The sequence below is a fragment of the Patiria miniata genome, unplaced genomic scaffold (assembly GCF_015706575.1).
Source record: "Patiria miniata isolate m_02_andy unplaced genomic scaffold, ASM1570657v1 HiC_scaffold_29, whole genome shotgun sequence".
Lineage (NCBI taxonomy): Eukaryota > Metazoa > Echinodermata > Asteroidea > Valvatida > Asterinidae > Patiria > Patiria miniata.
Window position 1 is genome coordinate 1,374,127 of NW_024037068.1, and position 25,954 is coordinate 1,400,080.

General features: G+C 38.6%; 1 protein-coding gene across 2 annotated transcripts in view; it reads left to right on the forward strand.

Annotated features, from left to right (window-relative positions):
• Nucleotides 1–677: 677 nt before the first annotated feature.
• LOC119735764 (FAD-dependent oxidoreductase domain-containing protein 2-like) overlaps nt 678–25,954 on the forward strand; it is a 62,448-nt gene continuing 37,171 nt past the window's right edge. Inside the window, exons 1-2 of one of the 2 annotated variants that reach the window (XM_038209681.1) lie at nt 678–812; nt 6,923–7,004. The gene's annotated coding sequence lies outside the window, so the exon portion shown is untranslated. Of the gene's footprint in view, nt 813–6,592; nt 6,714–6,922; nt 7,005–25,954 lie in introns of those variants that run through there. The other variant, XM_038209682.1, reaches the window with a different exon arrangement.

The window sequence follows — 25,954 nt, forward strand, 5'->3', positions numbered from 1 at the left end:
CCGGGGGGGGGGGGGGCACTGCAAATTGTGGGAGGGGACGTGCCCCCCAGCCCCCCCGGCAGCCCCCCTCCCCCTGGCTAGGCCACTGCATGTTCTTATTCCTCCGTGGTAGAACAAAGAAACTGATATTGGAGCGGGCTTTGAACCTAATTTTAAATTATTAGGATCTTTATCTCTCTCAAACTGAGCAAGAAACATACGCCAAAAGCAAAAGTGAAGATGTGTCTGTACATAGTGTGATGGCGGGGGGGGGGGGGGGGGGGGGGGTGCCCGGAGGGATACAGATTTTCTTTTTGGAGATTTGAGCTTTTTAATAATTGAAATCCTTTGAGAAGACTATGAAATAATATATGCATCCAATAATCTTCGAGTGCCCCCTGAAAATTAGACCAGTTCAGCAAAAGATCCTTCATGGCTGTTAAGAAAACAACAATAGGCCGGAGCGATGTTCAAAAATGGATGTAGTCCAGGATTTTTTTCCTGGTTTTGTTTTCCCAGACTAAACGAAGAAGAAATTATTGAAGTTAAAGTTCGAAATATTTAATGGGTGAAATACAAGAGCGGATATATTTCGTTTCGGGGTTCTTTCGATTGTATATTAGGCCTACTCTGGTATTCGAGCCATAATGATGTCTTGACTATTTCGCTCTCCATAACGAAGTACATGTACACATAACACAATACACAATCATAACTTGACAGCGCAGCAGGAAGTAAGCAGTGTGTGGCCGTGATGTAAACGTCTGAAGGAACTATGATTTTATGAACGAATTATCCTTGTTTTTGCTTTCTTTATGGCGACACGAGGCTAAGTAAGGTTTTCGTTTTTACTTTAGAACTTATAAGAATGTTCCTTCAAGGAAAGAATGTAGGATCCATCCAGACACCACATCCCGTTCTAAGCCACTTCAGCCATGTCAGCGGTTGTGTACAAAGTCTATGGAGAGTCAAGAACATTTTCTAACAACTAAACAAGTTTTTCCAACAAAATTAGAAATGTTTCTCAGTCCCAGATTCAGGCGATCGTGTAGTGTAGGGCCCAGTTTCTATAAGGGAACAAAATTCACTTTAAAATTATTGGACCTACCAAACTAGTTGGCGACATTCTCAATAAACAGGTATGTCATAGATAGATGGCAGGGTTTTAAATTTTTTTAAGGAAATTTGGGGGTAAAATGACGATGACAGTGCGGCGACAAAACGCGACCCAAAAGTAAAGATGGCGATCACTGCGTGATGTACTGTGAGCACGCACGGCGCGATGAATCACAAGGCACAAACCGCACAGGAAAATTGTGATTTCTACCCCAAGTTTCTGCTAAAAATTGCAAAAGTAACGCGGGGTGTCAATAGAATTGAGAAAAAGTCTGCTTTTGATTGTAAAGGTGATTTTTGAGCAATAAAAAACATTTCTGACTCTAATTTGATGAAAACAAAACAGGGGCCCTACACTTCACGATCGCCCAGATTCATGTCTTTTCAACATTTTTGCAATGACTGACCTTTTGTTCAGATGATATGATGAAAAAAGTGGTGTCAGGATGCAACATTCTTTCCTAATTAAAAATTCTAACTTTAAGTTTTAGTTTTTTACATAGAAATCAGACATGCCAGAATTACTGGAATATTCTGCAGTTCGAGTAACTAGGACTCTACAAATCGCCCGCCTTTTTTAACATTTGGACATGGTCAAATGTTACAAAAGGCGATCCGTGGAGTCCTAGTTGCCCGGAATAAATATTCTGGTACTTTGTGGCAATCATGTAGTTTAGCACACCTGTATTTTTTTACAATTTCAAACTTTTATTTATAAATTGGTAATCTTGTAGTTCAGAACACCTCTTATGTCTTACAACATGTACAAGTTCCGTTCACAAGACTCTTCCACAATAAGGTAGCTGATATATTCATTTATATGGTATCTTACTTCTTAGCGAACAATTAAGATGATTCCAAAGACATACTTAGTTGCAATGTACATTGTATATCAGTCTCCAAACATTCAAAATGTTGTTTCATTTTCTAAATTATATGGAACGGGGTCCTAAACTATACGATTTGCTTCGGTATTTTCGTGATTTTCACTAGTCACACAACCATGTTGAACAGGAAGTAATATTAAGAATGGAATTATTTTGTCACTTGATAAGGCCAAAAAAAATAATACTTCTGCTTCTGGTTAGGCCAAAAAAAAAAAGTCTCCGGTTTCTAGTATGGAGCTTGCCCAAAAAGTGGTGCGGCGACGCGGCTTTTTTTTTTTTTACCTGTTTTTTTGCTTCAAATGTCGGCTGATGACTGCAAATGGTGCCCGACTAAACTTAGTGCAAATATAATGGGAGTTCAGAGAAGCTACATAAAGCTTATTCTCGATCATAACCCCATCTAAAAACACGTTAAAACTGTGCAGCAGCAGGATTCCAGTCAAACCAGTGAGTTTGGCGGTTTTGAGACATCATCTTTTATTGAAAAAAAAACTTTTTCATTTTGCCGACGCGCATGGCTACGGCGACGCGCACGCATACCAGAAACCGGAGACTTTTTTTTTTTTGGCCTTACCCGACCGACCCTATTTTTAGGCTGTGACCCTAAAAAATTTATCGGCAATTCCAAAAAAATAAAAATAATAATGTTTGAATAAATAAAAATAAAAACCTGTTGTCTTTTCTGTCTTCACAAAATACCTCTCAACAACCCTTTTGCATCAAAAAATGCTTTTATTTATTTGTTTTCTTACTTACATTCGCTATTTTTTTCAAAAGAAACCTCTGTTATTTTTACAAATTCGCTTCGCGATATAACTACTTCGCAATTCGATGTCACGGTGACAATAATCACGTGCGTAACCTAGCTCAATGCGGCGACGACTGGTTCCCGCCGCGCCGCACAGGGGCCAATTTAGAAGACATGATGAAAATGCAGTAACTAGTCTGTGCCAACTATGCGATCGATAGCGCTAGCATGGCTATGCATTGGGCACGTGCACTGTCAACTGGTCGGATTCGACATCGTAAAAATGCCAAGAAAACACTGATGGAGAAAGAACATTTTTGCAAGTTAATTCACAGAATTGATCTAGCTTGTCTGTGTATGTATTTTCCGTGTTCAAGATTTCATTTTGAGATCGCACTACTCGTATTTGACGTGATACAATGCAGCGTGTTTCCCGAAATTTTTGACCGTAAAAACGAGGTCTGTTGGCCGCGCCACACATGCACAGTGCATCACACACTTCGGAGTTTTGGCCAGCTGCCCGTCTTGACTAGCTTTGTGCATATGGTGCGAACGACCTGAATTTTCCATTATTTTTTACGAATTATCGAACGTAAATATATTGACAATAATTAAGGTAGGTTTTATTCACTTTTTGTGGCCATTTTGTGTATAGCTTTCGTAGTGCAATGGAAATAGTTCAGGCTAAAACTTCGCATATAATTGAATACCCCATTCAATCTGCATGCAAAAATTGGCCCCCAAAAAACAAAAAAATGACCGACCCTATTTTTGAAATGCATGTAATCGGAAGCAGAACTATTTTTTTTCCGGCCTAATCACCCAGGTGGATAATTAACTGCTTATTAAATATTAGCCAAAAAGAAGTGGAATTCCGTACCCCAGAGTTTTAGGACAAGTAAAAAAAACACAAGTTGATCGTCCAGGTTTTTCAAAAAGAGGAGGATGAGGGCCTTTTTATTTTTTATTTTTTTTGTTGAAAAATAGGCTAAAATAGCCATATTTAGCTTAAGCGATATGTGCCTTAAAAAGGAGGATGCCCTTTTTATTTGATAGTTCTGGGTAGTTGTCTACTAGTTGATGACCACAAAACCTTCTTAAAGTGCTAAATTGAACATTAGTAAAGCTATTAGAAGCATCTGAACTTCTGAAACATCTTTTAAGAAAATGTTACATGCCTGAAATTTAAAAAAAAAAAAAAAAATGATGCAGCCTCAAAAAAGGAAGCGGGCGGGGAAGACCAAATGGAATTTTTTTTACTTGGCCTTAATTATCCTGTAATTTGGGGCAGAATTTGGACGGCTGTACTGGCATCCATATTCCTGTAATCTGCTTGAGGTCATGGGTCGTGACACTCGTGCTTTCCACTGAGCGTGCGTCAACTTTCATGACCTCGCCAAAGTGCATCGACGGTTGTTGCCAGTCATTCAATTCTGGTCAAAAGTACACGTATGCGGGCGCACTTCAGACTGATGATTACTGAATGACAGGTAACAGCTCTACTTCTACAAAACACTATTAAACCCCCAAATCCATCCATTTCTGAAAATTACAGCAAAAGCAAATAACGCCATACAGATTGGAAAATGTAATTCAATAAAGACACCGGGAAAAAAAAACCAACACAGAATTTATGGCTTGAAATTTGACGCCCCCGCTGGCGTTCCATTCTCAGTAATTGTTCTTGTTTAATTACTCAACTTCAACAGTTGATGAGGTTTGGCAAAAACAAGGGTTGGATTGGATTTGATCTGTTAAAGGGAGGATACAACATTTGCAAACGTCAAAAAAAACGAAACGATCAAGTATCACAAAATATCTTACTGGATTGTTCGGGAATGACAGTCTAAAGCATCCTGTAAAGTTGTGGCTCCTGGTGTGCTGACATTTTCAAGAAAAGCTGTATTCTTCCAACGCTGGTCGGCCGATCAGCGTTGGAGAAAACTGGCTTTTTTCAAAAAGTGCTTCTAATTTTTCATATTTAGTTCGTCTGCATTTTCTTTGCAATTGATAACACATCTGTGAAGACTACAAGCCTGCTAGACTGATTCTCTGATCTTACAAATCCCCAAAGTCTGTAAATTGGTCCGTTTCATCTTAAGTGGGGTCAGGGAACAAGACTACAATAACATGATTGGCTTTCTTGGTTTATCCAACATCTACAAACCCAAAACGTGAAACAAGTTAGTGTAACAATATTTGCTATACTAATCCTCCAAATCCATTTATTTCTGAAAATTGCAGCAAAAGCAAATGTACATTCCCTTTAACATAAATGGGAAATATACCGTATATGCCTACATGTATTCCTTCTTTCATTGGTTCATATCTGTTACACGTTATATGCCCCAACTACAGGTAGGGGCGTGCATGCTCACGTCATCTGATGAAAACATTTATTCATTTGCACACCAGTTTTCATCAGTTGCTGTGTGTTAAGAACCAATTGAGTTTCAAGAACTTACATGTACTGGTAGGTCTGGGAGCAACAAAATAGGAAAGCCTATTAAAAATTGCCGGATGTCCGTGCCCACCTAGATAGTTAGGGGTTGTCCCAACAGTTGGGGCTGTCCCAACTATAGTTGGGGCTGTCCCAACTATAGTTGGGGCTGTCCCAACTATAGTTGGGGCTGTCCCAACTATAGTTTGGGCAGTTCTAGACCCGTAAACATGGCCATATGTGACCTGTTCTGTCAAAAGTAGACGCTTCTGGGCAAAGGTGTTTTTTTTTTCAAATTTTTGTATATTTGTAATCTTGAACATGTCTAAAATATACAATAAAAGTTTTAAAACAAGTTTTAAACAAGTCTTAAAATAGACCCCAAACTTGAACTGCCATTTTCTCCATTTTCTACTTTTCGACACGATGAACTTCAAAATAGCATAACTTTGCCCAGGAATGACCAATTTCAAAAATTAAACCACCTATTAAAAGAAAAATGTACATATTTCAACAATATGCACAAATCTAATTTTTGACCTTAGGCCCAGAAAAGTCTGATTTTGACAGAACAGGTCACATATTTGTCTAGATTTTTGAAAGCCTGGATGAATTTTATTTACAGTTCCGAAATTTAACGAGCACCTGCATGTCCAAGAACTTCCGTTGGCACAGGATCTGTCATTCCAAAGAATTTTGAGGGAAAAAAGTGGAGCCCTATACGAACGAATTTATATAGACCTTTGGTGAGTGTTGTGAGCTACATTTTGATACCCCGTTTCCCGTTTGCTACCAGAGACTGTAAATCGTCCAACACCGACAATGGTTTATGAAAAATGATGCGGTTTGAAAAAAGTTGCAAATTTCAAGATTACGCTAGTAGAAATTGCTGCGTGACAATGTTACACTACCTGAAATATCGATCGCACAGCTAGTGCTTGCATGCATGGGAGCACGCGAATCAATTTTTTTTTCCCACGCTTTGTTCGAGCACTGTGCAGTCGATGGGGGCCAATTACGGGCATGTGTGGATATGCTTAGCAATTTCTCCTGGTAGATGATGTAGCCGTAAATTTGCAACTTTTCAAACTGCATCGTTTTTTCATAAACTGTTGTCAATCGTGGATGATTTACAGTCTTTGGTAGCAAATGGGTTATCAAAATGTAGCTAACACAATTCCCCAAAGGTCTATGTAAATGGCGTCATCATAAGATGATCAAATTCAAAATTATGTCCCCTCCAATGAGTGTGGGCTTTCTTTCTTTTTGCAGTGTGTAGTCTCAAGCTTCCTGTGAAATCATGGCACCTGGTGGGCTGTCTTTTTCCAAATTTACCAAATTTAGTTTGTCTACATTTTGTTTGCAATCGGTTACACATCAGTGAAAGGGTGCAAGCCAGCTAGTTTGGTTCCCTGACCTGACAATTCTCCGACGTCTATAAATTGCTCCGTTTCGTCTCAAGTAGGGTCAGGGTACCCGACTACAAGAACAACTTTTTTCCCCTTGGTTTTTCCAGCAGCTATGAACACAAAACTTTAAACAGGTCAGTGTAACATATTTGCTATAAAATACTTACCCCCAAATCCATCCATGTCTAAAAATTACAGCAATTTAAGCAAACAACGTACGGCTTGCAGATTGGAAAATTCAATTCATTGCTACACCGGAAAGAAAAACAACACAATTATGGCTTTGACGCCCCCGCCGGCTTTCCATCCTCAGTAATTGTTCTTGTATTTGTACTCATTGCAGACGGTAGTTGAAAGATCCAGGCAGTGCTATTCCCCAGGGGCATGCTGATAGCGCACGATTCTGAGGGGATGCTTGTAAACAGGTACAAATCTCTTGTTATCCGTTGAGTTGAAATATAATAGGAGATTCTGTAAAGAAAGAGTTTTTGGCAAGCGACAGCTATTCCAAGTATTTGTTTTCATTGTTTGCGCCGCTCATGTTACATGTACTTGTAAAATGCCGAACAATAATACCATATGTACTTACAATAATCAGACAAATGCTATTGCGCCTCTGCCTTCAGTTCGGAAAGTGCGTAGGAGATTTGATTCAGTTAGAATTTGTTTTTATTTGAGTGACCCTTTTATAATCTAAAACTGGAGACAAAAATGGTTGAAGTGAATTATTGAATAGCCTTTCAAATACAGCCCACGTGTCATCCAGGGACCACTTTTCTGTGTTAAGAAAATCTTGCCAACATTTTGCAAAACACAAGTTAGCTCAAAACCAATCACATCATTTATGTAACATTGTTGGGCGTTACCTCCTTTTGTGCCGTTAAATCTTTTTGCTAAGTACCAGTAATACTTTTGAGCACTAACAACTAAAGCTGCGTTCACACTAATTATTGTGTAAAAAGTTACTGTGAGTTATTGTTAACATTCCATTGTGGGTATTCCACCGTGCATCCGCACTTGGATTACTTTTGGCTAGAAGAAAGTCATTTGTTGCGTAAACTTTACTGAGCCGTTCTCTCTCAGAATCTTATGAGGGGGCCCTACTATTGAACTTATATAGAACCTTACCTAACACTGGATTTAGGCGCCTGTTTCACTGTCGCGATGTAGCCTCCCGATCACGATGAGACAGCGCTGAGATGCAAGACTCGACGACACGGTGAAACTCGGAACGATGTCTTGACTTTATCGAAATAACTTCTTGAGCGTCGTTTCGGCATCCTACAGGTGGTGCATGGTCGGCAGTAAAGCCACGATTAGTTTCAACAGTTGAAACGTATCGTGATGGTCGGCAAAAAATCCAAAACGGATCAACGTCTGTTGTCTGTCTGTACTCAAACGGTTTTGTCGTAACGAAGTCTCAACGAATTCGTAACAAAATCGTAATATTTGGTATGAGGTCGGCAGTGGTCATACATGGTCAGCCAAATTTTTTTTGTAGTAGGCGACTTTGAGATGACCATAACAGCATGAAATTCCGAAGATGACGTCACTCTGTTGTTTCGGAGCCGTTATGGCATCTCGGTCTTTTGTGTCGGTACTCAATCAATTGTGTCAATACTCTGTCAGTAATCTCATAAAGAGATAGGGACATAGTCATAAGGAGATAGGGATATAGTCGTGACAAAAATTCAATTGAACAGATTCAAGTCGTAGTAGTCGATATTACTCGATTATTCAATATTATTTTGATAACGATATCACCGATAACAATTTTTTAATCGTATCAAAATATCGAAATTTTCGTCGTTGAAGAACGATATCGAACATTTTGAGAATGCGTCAGATCATTGTCAAAACAAATCTCTGGTTTGTGCTTTTACTTTGTGTGTAACATAATTAAATAAAACTTGGACGTAACTTGTGCTTGTGACTCAAAATGAAAATATCGCAAATTAGTGGCGTCGCTTTGTGCTCTGCGTTCGCTAGAATTCGTGGTCTCCCCCAATGTGAAACCTCAAAAGCAACCGCATGTTCCGGACAAACCCGCACTGCTGAGATTTGGTTTTAAAAATTTGAGCAATATGCTCCAGATAGAAGGCCATGGAAAAGTGGGACTTTGTGTATTTTTTTTTATGAAAGTGTCATCTTTATGGTCTTTAACATTTTACACGGGATAATCCATCGAATATACTCGATATTGGATTTCCAATCAATTAGTGAAAATTCTGATATGGGATAATCCATATCGAATAGTGTCAATATTGGAATTCCACTATAACGATTAGTGAAAATTCTGATCAATGGCTCTTAGACCATTTATAATTTTCAGAACAAATTTTGTGTACATGTACTTCAAAATAGTGTGCATACATGTATGACAGCTCAAAATTGATTGAAATTTTGTTTAAAAAAAGTGTATCCACACAAAAGTGCATTAAGTTGAGCAAGCAATTACGAGCAAAGGGAGGTTGTTAATTTGCTTTGGATAATGACTTGTTACCATGAGAGACACTGACTGGAATTTGACATCAGTGTCTCCATAGCAACAGTGAAAAATAACGGGGATGATTACAATGTAACGCAGAACTGTTTGTTTTGCCACTAATTGTCAAACACTTGTTGTGAACATTGTGAGGGTGGGGATTTAAAAGCAATTTATTTGCCGTTTCCAATTTTATTGACCTGTTGTATAATATAGGTTTTCCCAGCTATTTTAAAACGTTTATCATTCGAATTCACCGTTTCTATACATGATATATATTCAAATTCGTCCATCAACATCGATTTAGTGCACTCCCAATGTTTAATTTCGTCTTTTGTCAGACAGTTTCAAATTCAGTTCAAGCAAATTCAAACAATGAGCACACATTTTCATCCCGGAGTATTTGATTTTGTCTCATCTACGCCAAACCTTGTTATTCAGAAATCAAATTTGTCTAATTGATTTTTAAGACGAATTCTCTGAATGCTGCCATTCGGCAACAACTTTGACGAATTTGATCCGTAATAATGAATACATTTGTGTATTCTCAACCCAGTGACTAAAGAATGTGACCCAAAATTTAAAATTGAATGGTACCGGTATTAAAAAAATGACAATTGGTTTTGTTAAAAGCATGTGAAATTTGTCATGGATTAAATTGAAAGATAGAGTTTGTGAATTTGAGTGAAAAATCCTTTTAAATTGGGCCTACCGGTAGGTCTCTCTCAGATGACTTCATTTCCTACAGACCAGCTTAGTGCATCGATCGGCATTTTGAGTGTCAACTTGCAAAATGCGCATCTACATAGCTACAGTTTTGCTGGAAACGAACTAAATACAAAAGATAACAAATCCTTACCATAATTCCAGGAATCTCTGTGTGTCTGTGTGTCTGTCTGTCTGTACGTCGATTATCTCCAGAACCGGGCACCGTATGAAGTTGAAAATCAGCGGGTGTATTGCTCGGGACCACAGAATGTGCAGTGCCAAGTTTAAAGTTGTTTGGACGAGCGGTTCTTGAAAAGCTGCAAAAAAGCTGCACATTTGCCCCATGCATGATTTGTCTCATGAAAGATTTGGCCTGCATGTGTACGCATGCGTATATGGCGCCACTGAAGTTGCGTGACGTCACAATTAACACTACGTACATAAAGTTTGGTAGACAAAAGAGACGCGTAGCTGGCCCCATTTATATTTGTCTCGTCATTTGTGTGTCTATGCCATAGCATAAAGAAAGCTGACCTCCACTGGGGGCCTATGACATTATCAACAATGGATACTTCACTGGGGGGGGGGGGGGGGCTATTCCATCATCAACTATGGGTAAATAAACAATAGCACACTTTTCTTCCTCATGTTTTCCTACTAGGAATCTCTGTCCACGTGTGAGTGTGCGTTAAACCTGTGAAAACAACACCATTGTCTCGTGTGTTATTTGTATGAGCAGTTCTCTGTCCCTTCTGAACAGGCACATTTTCGACGGGCCCTGCACTAGTCTATGATCAATTAATAACAGAAAAGGAGGTGGGCGGGGGGAAAAGGAAGCGGGTGGGGACAAGAAACTGGTTTATTTTTTACTTAGCCTAAACCTGAAAACAATAACAAGGATACAGTTGTGATTATAAGGCCCCCCCAAAAAAATAAGTCGGTCTCTGGTCAGCACGCGCGTCGATTTTAATCATGCGCGTCGATCTTTTTTTTTTCCAAAATGTTCCGCGGTAGCTCCAACAGCGCCCTCTATTTCCGCACCTCCTCAATTTCTTTTACCAAAGAGCACCAAGGAATGGGAAATTGCACCAAGGCAAATGATCGAAAGCACCAAGGCAAATTATGGAGGACACCAATGTACCGTACATGTACATGAGGACACCAAAAAAGCAAAATAGTACCCACCTTGTCTGTACAATCCAAGCTTGAAGAAAACGAAAAAAAAAGCCGCGTGGCCACGTCAATTCCAGAACTTTGGTCTGACCAGAGACCGAATATTTTTTTTTTTTGGCCTAAGTCTGAATATGGTTTCACTATATCATTTTCAAGTTTTGAAAAGACACGTATACATACATGTGTCATGTTTCCAGACGCAAATATATTGCACTTTGCAACTTCCTGGTTGTCTTGTTGCAAAAGTCAAATTGATTCAGTATGATGCAATATGCCCGGTGGAGATAACCGCACTGAGGAAATATGTTGTTCTTTAAATGTCTAAAGTGTTTTTAATGTGACACGTATTGTCGGTTTATATTCCCGAAGTGCATGTACCCAGGCTATAATATCCGTGACATCGTTCCTAAGAATTGGAACGTAAAACTTTGCAAGAAATTTACAACGTGTACTGTCAGTGTCAGGTAAGTCCATGTGCTGTCTATGTGTAAAAAAAATCATGAACAAATTTAATAATGTACAATGTATACTAAATTAATGTATTAATGAGTTCGCAGCGATATCTGTCGCTGACAGATGAATCCGGCCTCGCTCGTCGCGTGTTTATCCGTCATCCGTTCTGAATACCACAAAACCTTTGCACGTACAATGTATACATGCATCCAATGTGAAGAGCAACAATTGTACCTTTTGGCCATGTTAAGTGTTGAATTGTACAGTTTCAAAACAATATGACTCTACTACCGGTACATGTACATGTACTAACTTCAATGGGAAACAATTTCTGGCCTTGTACTGTTTCCTGTAATGAAATGCTCTACATTTAAAAGTTCATACAAACGGAACAGCCATTCTTTTTTCCAAGCAAGCTTCCAGAGGTTCGCATTGATCTGCATGTTGACATGTTATTCAATTTTATTTTTAGTTGGCCAAATTTTACCAGAGGCATCAAAAACAGTGCAGGTTTGCTTGCACAAATTCACTATTGGAACCTGCAGTTTATACGACAACCCCCATGCACTCTACCAAAAAAGAAAGTTTCCCCCCCCCAATAATTTTGGGAAAATTCAAAAATATGTAACGGTCAATTAACGACTAATCAGTACAGAAATTGTTTCTTAGCCATATTCTGTATTTGGGCCCAAAACAATGATAAAATTATGCAATTTATGTCAAACGATGCCAAAAACAAGTTGCACTTTTGTGTGTGGGCATTGGGCAAGTTGTGTACACATGACATTTACATGTAATTGCTAACGCAATCTTGCAACAAACATTTCTTTTCAATAATTTCAAATTTTGTTGGTTAGCTTTACACCCTTTCCTTCACTGCATACACGTACAAGGTAGGCCTACTCTTCATGTTCTTCAAGGTTCAGTGAACAAATAAAATGTTCAAATGAAATGTTTTAAAGAGTACTACACGGATGAAATCCTGTATTGTGATCAAAATGTTGCGTATGGTTTTCACTTTTTTTTCCTCAAAAAGTGCAATATCCCCTGGGCTGAAACTTCAACAGGTTAGGTTTTGAGCATTCTTCGTTGGATTTTGAGTGGTGTTATTATTGGAAACGAACAAAATGCATGAAAAGCAAATGACCCTACATAATGTTCATGTGTAAATTTGACAGGTACATGTATGTTCAAGAAATCCAGATGCCTTCTATAAATCTTTGTCTAAAGATTCAGCTTAGTTCAAAACAGCTTCCATTCTGGAAGCTCATGCCTGATGATTTTAACAGTGACAGGTCACATCTCGTGAATAAGAAGTAAACACTTCACCTCCCCTGCTGAAGGTGGCTTCCTGATGAGTTTTTCACACACCGCACTGAGTTGGAAAACAACAGCTCAACTTGCGGGGTCGGGAGGTGACAATTCTCATCTATTTTGTGTGTGTGTGTGTGTGTGTGTGTTAGCCGGCGAACGCCCACGTACAAAGTCACTATCGTCTTTAACACCAGACCAAGTAGGTTTTTGCGCGTATAAAAAAGCAATCTCTTTAAAGGTGTACTTTCATCAGTCTGAGAGATCACCAAAATTTAGTGTTTCAGATTGTCCAGCCATATTTTAGAGGTGTGGGTCGCAGAAAATCCACGTGTATACAGTACATGTACACAGGGCTGCTAGCCCAGGTGGTATTGCAATGAAGAGTACGTCCAACCTGGGCTAACAGGGCTGCCAACTTTGAGTCAGAGCTGAGAGTGGAAATTTGGCGATGGAGCTTGATCAGGGCCCAATTTCATGTCTCTGCTAACCACAGAATTCCGTGCTTATGATCAACATTTTGTGCTAACAACGCTAGCAGAAAAATCCTGTGTTAACCATGTAAGCAAAGAATCCTTAGTTATGGGATGTACCGGTACACATGCGCAGAAGCCAAAATTCCTCACTAACCCATGAAATAGGCTTACCATATTGTAAACACGGAATTTTCTGCTATAGTAAGCAGGGATTTTTTGCTAACTATAAGCAGAGCCAAGAAATTGGGCCCAGGACTCATGCTAATTAACTTGAAGCACGAAGACCTAACAGTGTGGGGTTCGCTTTTAAAGGGCCCGGAAAAATTTGGATTCTAGACGCTCTGTGGTGCAATCTGAGGCAATGTCTGACCACTTTTAAACCAATTTTGTTGAGCAAAAGATCATCATTTAAACATCGCTTTCGAGTTTGGAATCAATTATTTATTAGTTTGTTTTAGGCTGAGAAATCCCGTGTGGGTGTGAGAGCGTGGGAATAACCTGAAAAGCGTCAGTCTCACGCTCATTGCGTGATAGTTGGCAGGCCCAATGTACATTTGTACATACGGAGAAATGTTTAAAACAAATGTTTGTTTTTTTAATCAGACCCATGAGCAATTTTTTTAGCTGACTATACTGGGGGAGTCAAAAAGAAAGTAATTATGGATTAATGATTTTATTTTTCTTAAAAAGCAATCACATTTGATACACCAATGAAGTATGTCTTCAAATAGAATGTTCTTCCACTCATCTGTAAAAAAGGAATCACTGAAATTGATCCATGGGCCTTATTCACGAGTTAGCCTTTTTTGTTGAGTTCCCTGAACGTATTTCATTAAGTGTTAACTGTCCAATGGGATGGCGCCAGACTATTTATGCAGGCACAATGCAGCATTATTTTACTGGTTTTTTTTTAATCTGGCTTTAAACATTAGGGAATTTTTAATTACAAATTTAAAATTATTCATTGAAGCAGACTGGAATTAATTAGGAATTTACTTGCTTTCATTTCTCTTTGCACACAGTCATTTAAAGATATAGTCCATCATTTGTAATTTGTGCATTTTGTTCGTTTGAAGCAACAAAAGTGCTCAAAATATAAAGAAGGGTACTGAACAACTAACCTGATGAACTTTCAGTTCAGCTTCAGCTGTATATTCCGAGCAAAATAGCATTCTAGGATCTCAATTCCAAATCAAAAGTTGCTGAATCATGTTTTGAATTGTTTTGAATTGCAGCTATACGCGATGTCGCGCACTGATCCGACGAATTATAGCAACCGCGCGCGCCTGTGCGTCGTGCCAATGCTTGCGCGCGCTGCGCCGAATAACAAAACGAACTACTAATTTAAATTTTCCTACAGTGCATCTTAAGACCTTCTTTTGTTGATTACTTCAAAATGATAGCTTGCAAGAAAGATTAATTTCACAGGGAGTTTAGTCCACTTACTATCTTTCAACCACTTACTATGTTTTTCAACAATAATACGCCAGTTACTTTTTCGGATGGCTGCAAATACTTTAGCTTTAATTACAAATGAGATTTTAATCATTTTGAGTCAAGACTGAACCGTTTTTTGGTCAGATTTTGTGTTTTGATCATGAGGCACAAGTCAACTCTTTCTTTTCTGAAACATTGATGGTGATTTTTGTGTGTTTTCCTTTGCAAGTATACATACGTACAATGTACATACGTTCATTCATGGAGGGGCACTTGGGAAAATGTCTGTCTTTCATTGTACCGGTATTTGGGTATCCATCAGTTCGTAGAACAGTAAATGATCAGTGGTGGACAGCTGCATTTTGTTCAAATATAAAAAAAAAAAATCTTTTTATTCAAATAGACATAACGTGGGAATATAGTATGCAAATTACGGGGTTTTTTTTCACAACCTAGTCAATAATCTGAACTTTATCCCTATTATGACATTTTTATGAAATGGAGCAAGCCAGATATTTTTCTATTCTTTCTAATTCGAATTTTCTTTTTGACTCACCCTGTGTATAGAACATATATTTTCAGCTTGGATGCATTAATTTGGCCAAACCATACGACTGGCGCCGCACAAAATATCACGCGACAATTCACTGTTTGATATCAGATCTCTGTATACAAACATCACAATGCTAGTGCATGCGAATTTGAAAAAGTGTTCAAAAAAAAAATGATGACTTGCGCTACAAACAGCCCAATTTTTTAGAACAGTCATGTTTGTTTCCATTGATTTGCCCGATAGCAGAGTGTGTAAGTCTGGCCAGTCTGCGTTTACTTTTTATGTGAACGTCTTGTGAACATCTTGGTACCAAACTCTGAGTTAGTCTAATCGCAGACTCCTGTGTTACAATTTACCAAATTGTTATCTGCGCGTTGGATTGAACAGATTGAGGTCAACACTGTAAATTTTTTAATTATTATAATCATCAGTTTACAAATTTTTTTCAATATATGTCGTAGATTGCAATGCTTTCTTTTCTTTCGAGATACCCATTTATCCAATCAACGTACCCATTTATCCAGCCGTTGATTGGATGGGCCCAGTCAGGACACAAAGTAATTCCAAATACAGGACTTGACACAGGTTGTACATGTACTACATGTAGATCCCATAAAGGGTGGCCAGATTCTTGTAAAATCTCGCTGGTTTTTTTTAGGTCAACTTGCATACTCAATTACAAAGAAACCGTACATTGTGAAGATACTGTTGTGTGAACCTTAACATTCTTTTTTTATGGTCTTTCCAACTAATTGTCTTTTATGTGAGAAATTTGCATTTCAGGGCCCAAAAGTGCTTAAATTCAAGACGAAAGCGTCCCTTTAACACAAGATCAAGTATTTGTAGCTTTTGGTGCCTGTATGAAGCCAGGATCGATGCACGTGTGCCCCTCTTAAGATAAAGATGCCTCACCATCCCCAAAAAGCCTGTTTCCTTTCTGTCAGGTCTGTGGGCACGTAAGCGTGCATGCGTGTGGTCACGATACCACATCCCATCAATAACACCGAGCTGGCAATTTCTCATGGTTTGGGAGTACTAGGTGGGATAAAGACCAAGTAGGGTCTAGCATTGCATCATGACAAACGCAAGGGGAATTATCTGTCTGTATAAGTGTGATTTACACTCGATCCCACGGGGATTGTCCGCTACGCTGTCAATGATGCCCAGGAAAATTGCCGTCTTAGTCACATATCGACAGGGATATATTCATCACCTAAATGCAAGACAAGAATATTTGAAGAGCGTAATGACTTGTTAATCATTCAGATGATTAATTAGAAGGAAAAAACCTAGATGTTTGGCGAGTGGACTTTTTGGTTGGTCCTAGAGGAGGCAGCCTACATTTCTCTTGTACATGTACGTGACTGACTGAATTACTGACTGACTGACTCCCCGATTGACTGTCGTTTGTGAATATAGCCTGGTTGTTGGTTGGTGAAGAGGGCTGGGCAGTGCTATGGTATAGGAATTCCCTGTTAAGGGCTTAACCTCATGTGTACCCTAGACAAATGAAAAGACTTCCAGTGAATAACCAGTCTCAATTAATTTTATTAAGAGAAGTTGGTGCACTTTGACAGTGTTGTACTCGTACTCAAGTACATTTTGGGGGAATCGTACTCGTATAAATGATAAGATAATCATATCGCAAGAAAAAAATTACCCGTACTCGTGACAAAGTACCCATACTCATACCCTTGCAATGTTGAGAGCTACCAGGACTGGCACTAAAAGAACCAGTTTTCTGCTCTTTGGGAGGCTTCAGCATTTGTTTTATAATTCCTAGTTTGACAGCAGAAAAGCCCTAAAAATCTGTGACACATTGATATTTACTCCTACTTGTGGAAAGTACTCGTACTGGTTCTTGTACTCGTACTTGAGTACACTTTTTGGTGCTCATACTCTTATCATGGAGAAGAATAACGTACTCATACTCGTACTCAATACAAAATACATGTACCCATACTCGTACTCATGGAAAAGTACTCGTAAAGATCGTACTCATGGAAATGTACTGGACTTAACACTGGCACTCTGGGACCAGCTTTAAATACTAGTCCTACCTTGTCATGCTTAACCCATATCGGCTCTAACCCAACCTCGTTTCCATGGATACGATCTTGCTGCGCCGCGTTGTTTCCCATCATGCCTTACGCGATCTTAACCCCTGGAATTGTCTCATTTAAATGTGTTAAATATTGGCACATTTACATTACGACTGCAGTCGATGTATCTAATACACCATGTTTAAAATGTTTAAACTTTTTTTTGAAGAATCGATCCTTTCAAACATAAGGTTTTGACATAGCGTTATTTAGCAAGGATTTGTATTTAATGTACATGTACGTACCTCTTTCGTCCCTTTACAACCAAAGATACAGGTTCTTTTGGGCAAAAAAACGAGGCTACCATAATCCATATCGTACAGGCATCGCGCAGTTTTGAAAAAAGAAATGTTCTTACGCGACGTGACGTGCATAGCGCGCGAGCGACGTATGTAGGGTCTGCACTCTTCGAAATGCACGTGCAGTACGCTCTCAATAGCCGGTCAGCGTCGTTAAGGCCTACATTTGTACATGTACGTGTTCATAACGGCCAGGGGTTAGTAAAGGAATGCGCACGTGCCCATGGAGTGGAGGCTGCAGGCTTTAACCATACTTATTTGTCACAATGTCAAAGATGTTTGACTGCTTTGTGATTAAAACCTGAGAGATCTCATGTGACATTTCAGCATGTTGAACACGTTTAACTCTACTTGTGGCATCATGCACCTGATAAGTGTGGTAGATGTTGAAGTGTTTCCAGGACACCAGTGAATTTATTTTCTCTTGACAAGATTTCATCCATTGTGACAGTTTAAGTGATACAGTAAGTGACATCTATAAGGGCTTGTGCAATGCACCTGCTTCTTGATACACACTTGGCTTGCTAATGGGCTCTGAGTTGCCCTTTTTGTTGTCAGATTGAACATGTTGAAGGGAACTTACAGCCACAATTGCTTACCTGTTGGAAGAATCAGCCGTAAGGCTAGCTGTTCAAAGTTTTATCCGTAAATGAAAAAAGATCGGTGAATGGAAAATGCCCTCTGTACCATTACATACATAATTGCAATGGACTTGTGTTTATAAGCTCTGGCAGTAGAGCTTCTACATGTCACTTGGGTGTTGGTCGGTCTGTCCCCCCCCCCCCAAAAAAAACCACACAAATGACCAAAACGAATCCCTAAGTGTCTCATAGAAATGTACCAGTAACTACAAAAATTTTAACTGTAAAAAACAGTTCATGAAGTTGTTTATGAAAATTGTGTGAATCGGGGCAAGATACCGGTATGTGCAGATATGTTATAGTCTTGTGGTGTACCCGTACCATGCTACAAACTTAGGGGGCTTCGTCGCTAACAGACCTTGGAATGCACCTGTGCACCATCAGTCACCTTGGCGAACTTTTGTCTGTCGAGGCCCTGTGTCTGCACTTTCACGTTGCATTAGCAAAGGATGGTACCCCGAAGCACACGGCACACGGTTATAGTCACGTGGTACCGGTATTTATCACCAATTGCTATAATCTAGGTATAAATCTAAAGTGTGGTGTTCCATACATGTATGTGTACCATCGGCATCAAATTTTTGGGCATTGCATATAGTTTGTAAGCTCTGGCAGGGATCATTTTGATATATTCCATGCAAGACTTTCACGCAACATGGCCAGAGCTTATTGTGCACTTGCACTTGTTTTGTATAAATCTCAACTGACATGAATCAGTTGAGTTGTAGTGGAACAGTGCTGTTTTCTACACTGTATGTATGGGGGAGTGTGCACAGCCTATAGTCAGTGGTTAGGGTTTGTGGCTCATGACCAGAGGGTCAGGGGTTCAAATCCAGCTGCTGGCCATATGTTGTGTCCATGGGTAAGCCACTTCAACCCCCCCCCCTTGCCTCTCTCCACTCGGGAGTATAAATGGGTGCCAGCATATGGCTAGGGAGTAAGCTGTTATGGGCTGGCATCCCATACAGGGGGAGTAGAAATATTTTTCAGTCATTTCTTGCCAAGGAAACTAGAGATAAACGCCGGCCTGCATGGTGGGCCATATTGGCTTGTGACAGACTTTACTGTAAATTTGCAGGATTGATTTTCTGAAGGACTGCAACCAATGACTTGTTAGCAAACCTGTACTGCAATACTTAGCAGAAATCACCTTAAAGTCATAACATTTTATGCTTGCCACCTTTTTTTTAGGGGGGGGGATGTATTGTTTTTGTACACGTGTATTCCAAATCATGCTAGACCCCTTAATTTGGTCATGTTGGTTTTAGGAAGCATGAAAAGAAGTTATGTTTTTCCCATTGCAGTGTGAAACACGCCGTGGACTTGAGCTATAGATGTTGGTTGGTTGGTGGACACTTTACTCGGCCATATATTTTGCATTCATACAACTCAAGTTTTACAGCTTTGCATTTGAAGACCGGTTTTGCAAACACTGTTGCGCATGCGTCCAATTAGCATATTTTTTGCATATTAGATCACGCCCCATTTTCGTTTTCTGTACTCTCGAGGTACCGGTACGGCCCAGGTGCACAGACGGCGTCGTATAGCCATCTTTACACATGACCCGGCCGCTGTGGGTTGTACCACTTGGTACTTGTTACAATAACGACCTAAAATTTATCCACGTACTGTAGGTACTGTAAGTACATGTTCATGTATGCGAAATTTTATTTTGCAGCTTTTTAAAATGTTTTTTCTGTCGATCGGTCTTTTTACTTTGTCACCTTAGGGATCCTTTAACAATATTGTGTTTTAATAATTAACCTGATTATCTGTGACTGTTTAATTGTAATCCAATAACATGCAAAAAAAACTCCCATCAGGGAAGATTTTATATTTTCAAAATATAATTTTATTTTAAATTTTTGGCCAAATATGGCAAAAATAATGTTGAGGTCTGCAAGTTGGTTCCCCAAAAAAATCAATTGTGGATGTCCACAAACCTACCGGTATTACTAGGACCTTCGGGAATACACATGAACATTATCATTTACCTTCTCTTGTTAGCCTCGCCCATTAGCTACTATTTGCTGAGAATGATTGGGGGAAGCCGTTGGTTTCAAATAAAGCACGCTCCACCAAATTAATTTAAGCCCAGACATGTAAATTGATGGGTGGGGAGTTCAATTCAGGGCACATCCGTATAAATCATACCTGTATCAGCAATGCACAATGAATGTTGAGGGAATTTTATCCGATCATATCCCCCTCCCCCCCCCCCTCCCCCCACAAAAAAACCAAAAAAACCCCAATTTATATACATGTGGGTCATTTCATGAAGTTGAGGAACAGGCCATAATTTTCTGAGGTCTGATTATAAAGCAGTTTTTTCTTTGTTATGGAATGGTTATTTCTAAAACAAATGTCATTTGACAATAAGGCTATAAGATAAGCTTTTAAATGATACCACGCTCGATGATATTCAAAAATAACTTTCATACCCAAATTCTGTAAATGTTATGGCGTCCGGCATGAAAAATGAGGAAAAAGTGTGACAAAGAAACCTACAGTTAAAAAAATAACTCATTTTGAAAAGAAAACAAGTGGACTGGAGTTGAGGTTTTACACAAATTATAGCGAGAAGATGTACCCTTTCTATTGAAAAAAATAAATATCAGATGTTAAAATGTTTTGCCATAATGGCATGCACAATTTAAATTGGGTTGTGGATGTAACATATGGTGTCCCGTGTTTCATATTACATGTATGTTACATCCACAACTGGCTTGTGCAAAGTTTTCTTTTTGCAGCAATTTAGGTCGGATTGACCCCAATATTTCATGATTGAATTGGTATTTGTAAAATAATGTGATCGTACCGGTCGGTAGTCTGTGCAAATGAATGTTTTGGCCAAATATGAAGAAAATCTTATGCCTGTGGGCACATGGTGTTCAGTGTTACATCCACAACCGGTTGACATGGTCATGCCTAAAATAAGTATGAAAATCATGACCTGCAATCTGCAATTGCCCTTGAAACAGAGATTTGGGGACAACATTTCTAAACACAAACAACATTTAGTTCCATTCATATCGAGGTGAAGAATACCGCATTGTGATGTAGTGGTGTCCCACATGTTACATCCACAACCATTATTTTTTTGTTTTGTTGGAAATAACAATGTTAGCAGTCTTTAAAAGTATATATAAGTATGGATATTATTAAATGAAGCTATTTGATGATAAACTCAAGTTTGATGTGAATTAGAAACATTTTGAAGTATTAATTATGAACAAAACAAGGTTTGGATGTAACAGGACGTGGCTTCGGGTTACATCCACAACTTCTCCATAGATGTTTAGTTCTGAAAAGAACTTGTCGTGTTTTTTTTTTTTTTGTGTGTGCTAATTCTCAACTGTTTTTTTTTCTCCAGGGTAATATTATGTCTTTTTACTTGCAACGAAACTTTTATTACAGGGGGGGGGTGGCATTTTTCTCATGTTTTGTTGAATTATTTTCCTTATTTTTTCTAATATTTGTTTTTTTATTGCGTGTATTGAAACTTTTTAACTTTTTTAATGTTTAATGTGGACATCCACAATAATTGGGTCTTTGAACTATAATGGGGGGGGGGGACTTTTTTTTACCCGTTCTTTTTGTTGGACTATTTTTTTTTTTTTTTTTTTTTTTTTTTTTTTGGCTTTTTATCTTGTTTTTTTCTCAACGTGGTATTTTGATGTTAATTTTAGGGGACGATAACTTTTTAGCATTTATACCTCTGCCATTTTTAATATATGCTTTTTTTGTTAACACATTTTTATAGATTTTTATAGATTTATATATATTCTTTGTGTAGCCAGAGGTATTGGAATTGAAGGCCTTCGGGCCACAGTTTTTAGGTAAACTTTTTTAATTCCGGGCATATGCCCCTGGCTTTCGTCATGTTCGTTTTTGTTTTCTTGGTTTTTGGTTTTCTCTATATGTGAATGTTTGTTGTTTGTGTTTTTAATGCCGAATAAATAATAATAATAATAATAATAGTCATTACATGTCTGTAAATATATACTGTGTACAAATTTACCAACTTTCCAAAATCATGTGACATAAACTTGAATGAATTGTTAAACAACAGTGTATGGGCTATCAAAAAATGCATAAACTAAACTTGTACAAGCAATTTGAAAATTTGACCCCAATGTCACACTTTGTATCTCAACTTTGTGGAATGACCCATGTACATAGTGTGTATTATGAACAAGTATCCCACCCCACTTTTTGATCTTCGTTTGAGAAGCTTCTTTGCGTAATGTTGGGCTTCGTTGTCAATGCATTCGAATGTCCCTCCCGTTAATGGTCTACCCCAACTCTCCCGTTGGGCAGTGCCATGAAATAGGCACGACAATTCAACAATCATAATTGGATTTTAACATCGATAAAGCATTAGTATAACCAGTTAGTTAGTACTTAAATGATTACAAAATTTAATTTATTCATCCAATTTTTTTAATTTTTTTTTGCTGTTGTAGAAATCGGCTCAAAACACCATGGTGTTAGACGTACTCCTGAGACAAATTAATTTTTATTTGGCACTTAGTAATTAATTTTTCAGTTAAAACTAAAAGGAATGGCTGAATAGTAGAACATTGGTGGAAATACACCATGTTTCAATCAAATACAGATAATGAGCTTTGAAACGAAACACATGTTGCATTTGTGGCAACTCGATTTTTTTGAAGTTTTGGCACTGAGGTTTATAATTCCGTCACCCTTTGTAACTGTTAAGGGGGTGCTTGTGTGTAACAGCCTTTGTTTTCATTAAGATTTTTCTTTTTAATTTCTTTTCCTTTTCAGTCATCGGCCCATAGCATTTGTACACGTTTTTTGGGGTTACCAGCACTTTGACTCTAAAAGCAATCCAATTGCCTTTATACCTAGCACACACTTAAACCACCACCCACAGATGTGTTACATGTCACATGTCACAAAAAAAGTTGCCGAAACAGCCCACAAACATACAGTATAAGTCTAGTTTGTAAGTGAGTTTACTGAACTTAGCAGAGTCAGTTTTATTACTTTACAACTTCTAGAGACCCGGTTTGGATCTGTATTGTTCCTGATTTGTTAACTCTGTATTATTCTTTGTGATCTTTTTAGTGCAGCAATTCAGACCCTCAAAAGTCTGCATTGAGAAGCTGTGCGTGATGTTTGTTTAATCTTTCTCGACCAAAGTTTAGTCTCCCCAACTCTCTGTTTACTCATAATACATGTGGTATAAAATCACAATTTTAGAAACCCAACCTTGCATAAATATTTGGATATCTTTTTTTAATTTGTATAAAAATGTCTAAACCAGCGTAGTTGCACTTGTACATGTACGTGGCCTGTATAGTCCAGTCAGTCTATTTTGGGGTGTGGGCTCTATGGCAGTTTTTGTGTGTGCATGGTAAGTTATTTCCAAAGACATCTCATGAGAATTTCTGCAACCCACGAGTTTTTTTGTGTGTGAAGACGACTTGTTTTTTTAGAATTCTGCTTGCATCGATTCAATACAGAGTGCACATTGTGTGATAGTATCCATAAGTACCATGTACATGTACATTATGAACATTTCATGGCATGGGGGGAAAAGGGACTGTTATTTTATTGAAGTTTTGTGAATGCAAGTTGCACGATCGATATTGGCCTGTTTTTAGGTTGTTTTCGGAGAAGCATATAATTTGTTGTAAAAGTTTGACATTTTAACTTTACGCTTCCCAAAAAGTTTTGTCGTGGGAATTGCACTGTTCCTTGAGACACATATTGATTTTACTGCGCTTTACTTCCAGAGTATTTCTACATATTTATGCATTATTCTCTAGAGGGCGCTAGCCATTCGCTAAGATTTACTACCCACAGTAACCTGGCAACGCATTAGTGTGTTTGTTTCTAATGCCAAAGGGAACATTACATACCAGTATGTATTGAAACATTCTTAACATTGTCACGATGATGTCCATTTTGATTGTCTGTCGGTGGAGGGGGGGGGGGGGAGGGGTGTCCCGAGAGAGCTTTTGTGTTTGTTTTGTGGAACGGATAAATGTTTCATGTTCTGATATTGCATTCAGGTATGTTTGTCTTGGGAATTGTGTGTTTATTCAGTGAGACATAGTTGAATACATTGTATGAACCTGTGCATTGCATTAGTGTGAGTTTGTTTATAATGTCAAAAGAGCATTGTAAAAGCATGGAGCTACCGTGTATGTGTATAACTCCATGGTAAAAGTAAACTTATTGTAACATTCTTACTGTCAGGATGATGTCAATTTGGATTGTCTGTCGGTGTGTTTGTTTTGTGAGACACATGAATGACACATGAATGTTTCATGTTCTGCATTGCATTCATGTACATTTATACTGCAGGAAACATTGTAAACTATATTACCGGTATTGTAACATCCTTAAATCTGTCAGTTTTGATTCATGCCATGTGAAGTTGATCTAAAATGTCGTGTTGTCGTGGTTGTGTGGATGGTGGTTTTGATCATTTGGGCAATTCCACGGTTAGTTTCGTTACATTTTTTAGGTACTTAGCACAGCTTTTGGGGGCTGTGTTATCAAGAAGCTTCCCTAACAATTCTGAATAAGGTATCACAGATGCATGGTACCTAGACCCACAACACCTGAGCAGAATACAAATTAACTATAGACTGGTTCTGTTAGCTGTAACAGGAACTTTATTTTCGGTTAGTTACGTTACAAAAGAATGGACACGGAAAAAAATGTATCTCTACTCATCAAAAGTTTCCTCGTTTAGAAAACAGCTGAAACAAAGTTTACTATTTCTGTCATTTCCTGCTAAATGGCAAGTATTTTGAAGTAAAATATGCAATGATTATCATTTTTCAATATCAAGCTTTTTAAAAAAATTATGGTTAGTTACGTTACGGTTAGTTACGTTACACTTTGTCCGTGCCAATACAATCGCTGATACATCCAAATTTTAGTCAAGTTTTGGCAGTAATATAACTTCCATGTTGCTTTTAAAACACCGATGACAAGATCAGATCAAACTCAGAGGCATTAATTAACCTGTAACCTATAACAAAAATAATTCCCTGCATGTATTTGCATTATTTTAATCCTTTTTTCCTCTTGATCGTGTCAGTGCATAAAACATCCATTATAATATTACTGTCCTAGCATTAATCACTGCCATATTCATCCTAACTTGGTATCTGTAAACAGAAAAAGAGAATCTTGATTCTTAATATCCTTGAGTGAAACACTGGGAGAATTTGCAGCCACATGCTTTCTCCCTTATCTCTTTGATCTTTTCTTTTTCTTCTTCTGTCTCCCCTTGATGTTTCCATTATTATTTGCAAACTAATAAATGCTTTGTTTGTTGAATTAAGAGCTAAAGAAAAGAAAGAAAAAGTCCCTAAATTGCTCGGCGGTTACATGTTCTGGCCTTGTGGACCAGTTCACTTCATGTCGAATCACGTCCCGAGTCCGGCGGATCCGCCACGAACAGCAACTCCCCGTGCCCCGGCAAATTACTCAGTGCCAGTAGGCAGTCACGACCATAAACAATCATTCAAGGGTAAATTGATTACTGGCTGGCGCGCGTGGCTCGCAGGCCCGGCTGGCTGCGGCAATGATAATCATGATGAGCGCTGTGCCCACGATCAAGCGAGTTTGGCAGCAAACGAGTTGGCGGCAAAACAAGACTGGCGATCTTCGGGGACGCTATGACGAAGATGACCCTTAGCTATGGACACTTCTGCCCCTCACACGCATGCATTAGTACAATGTACCTCG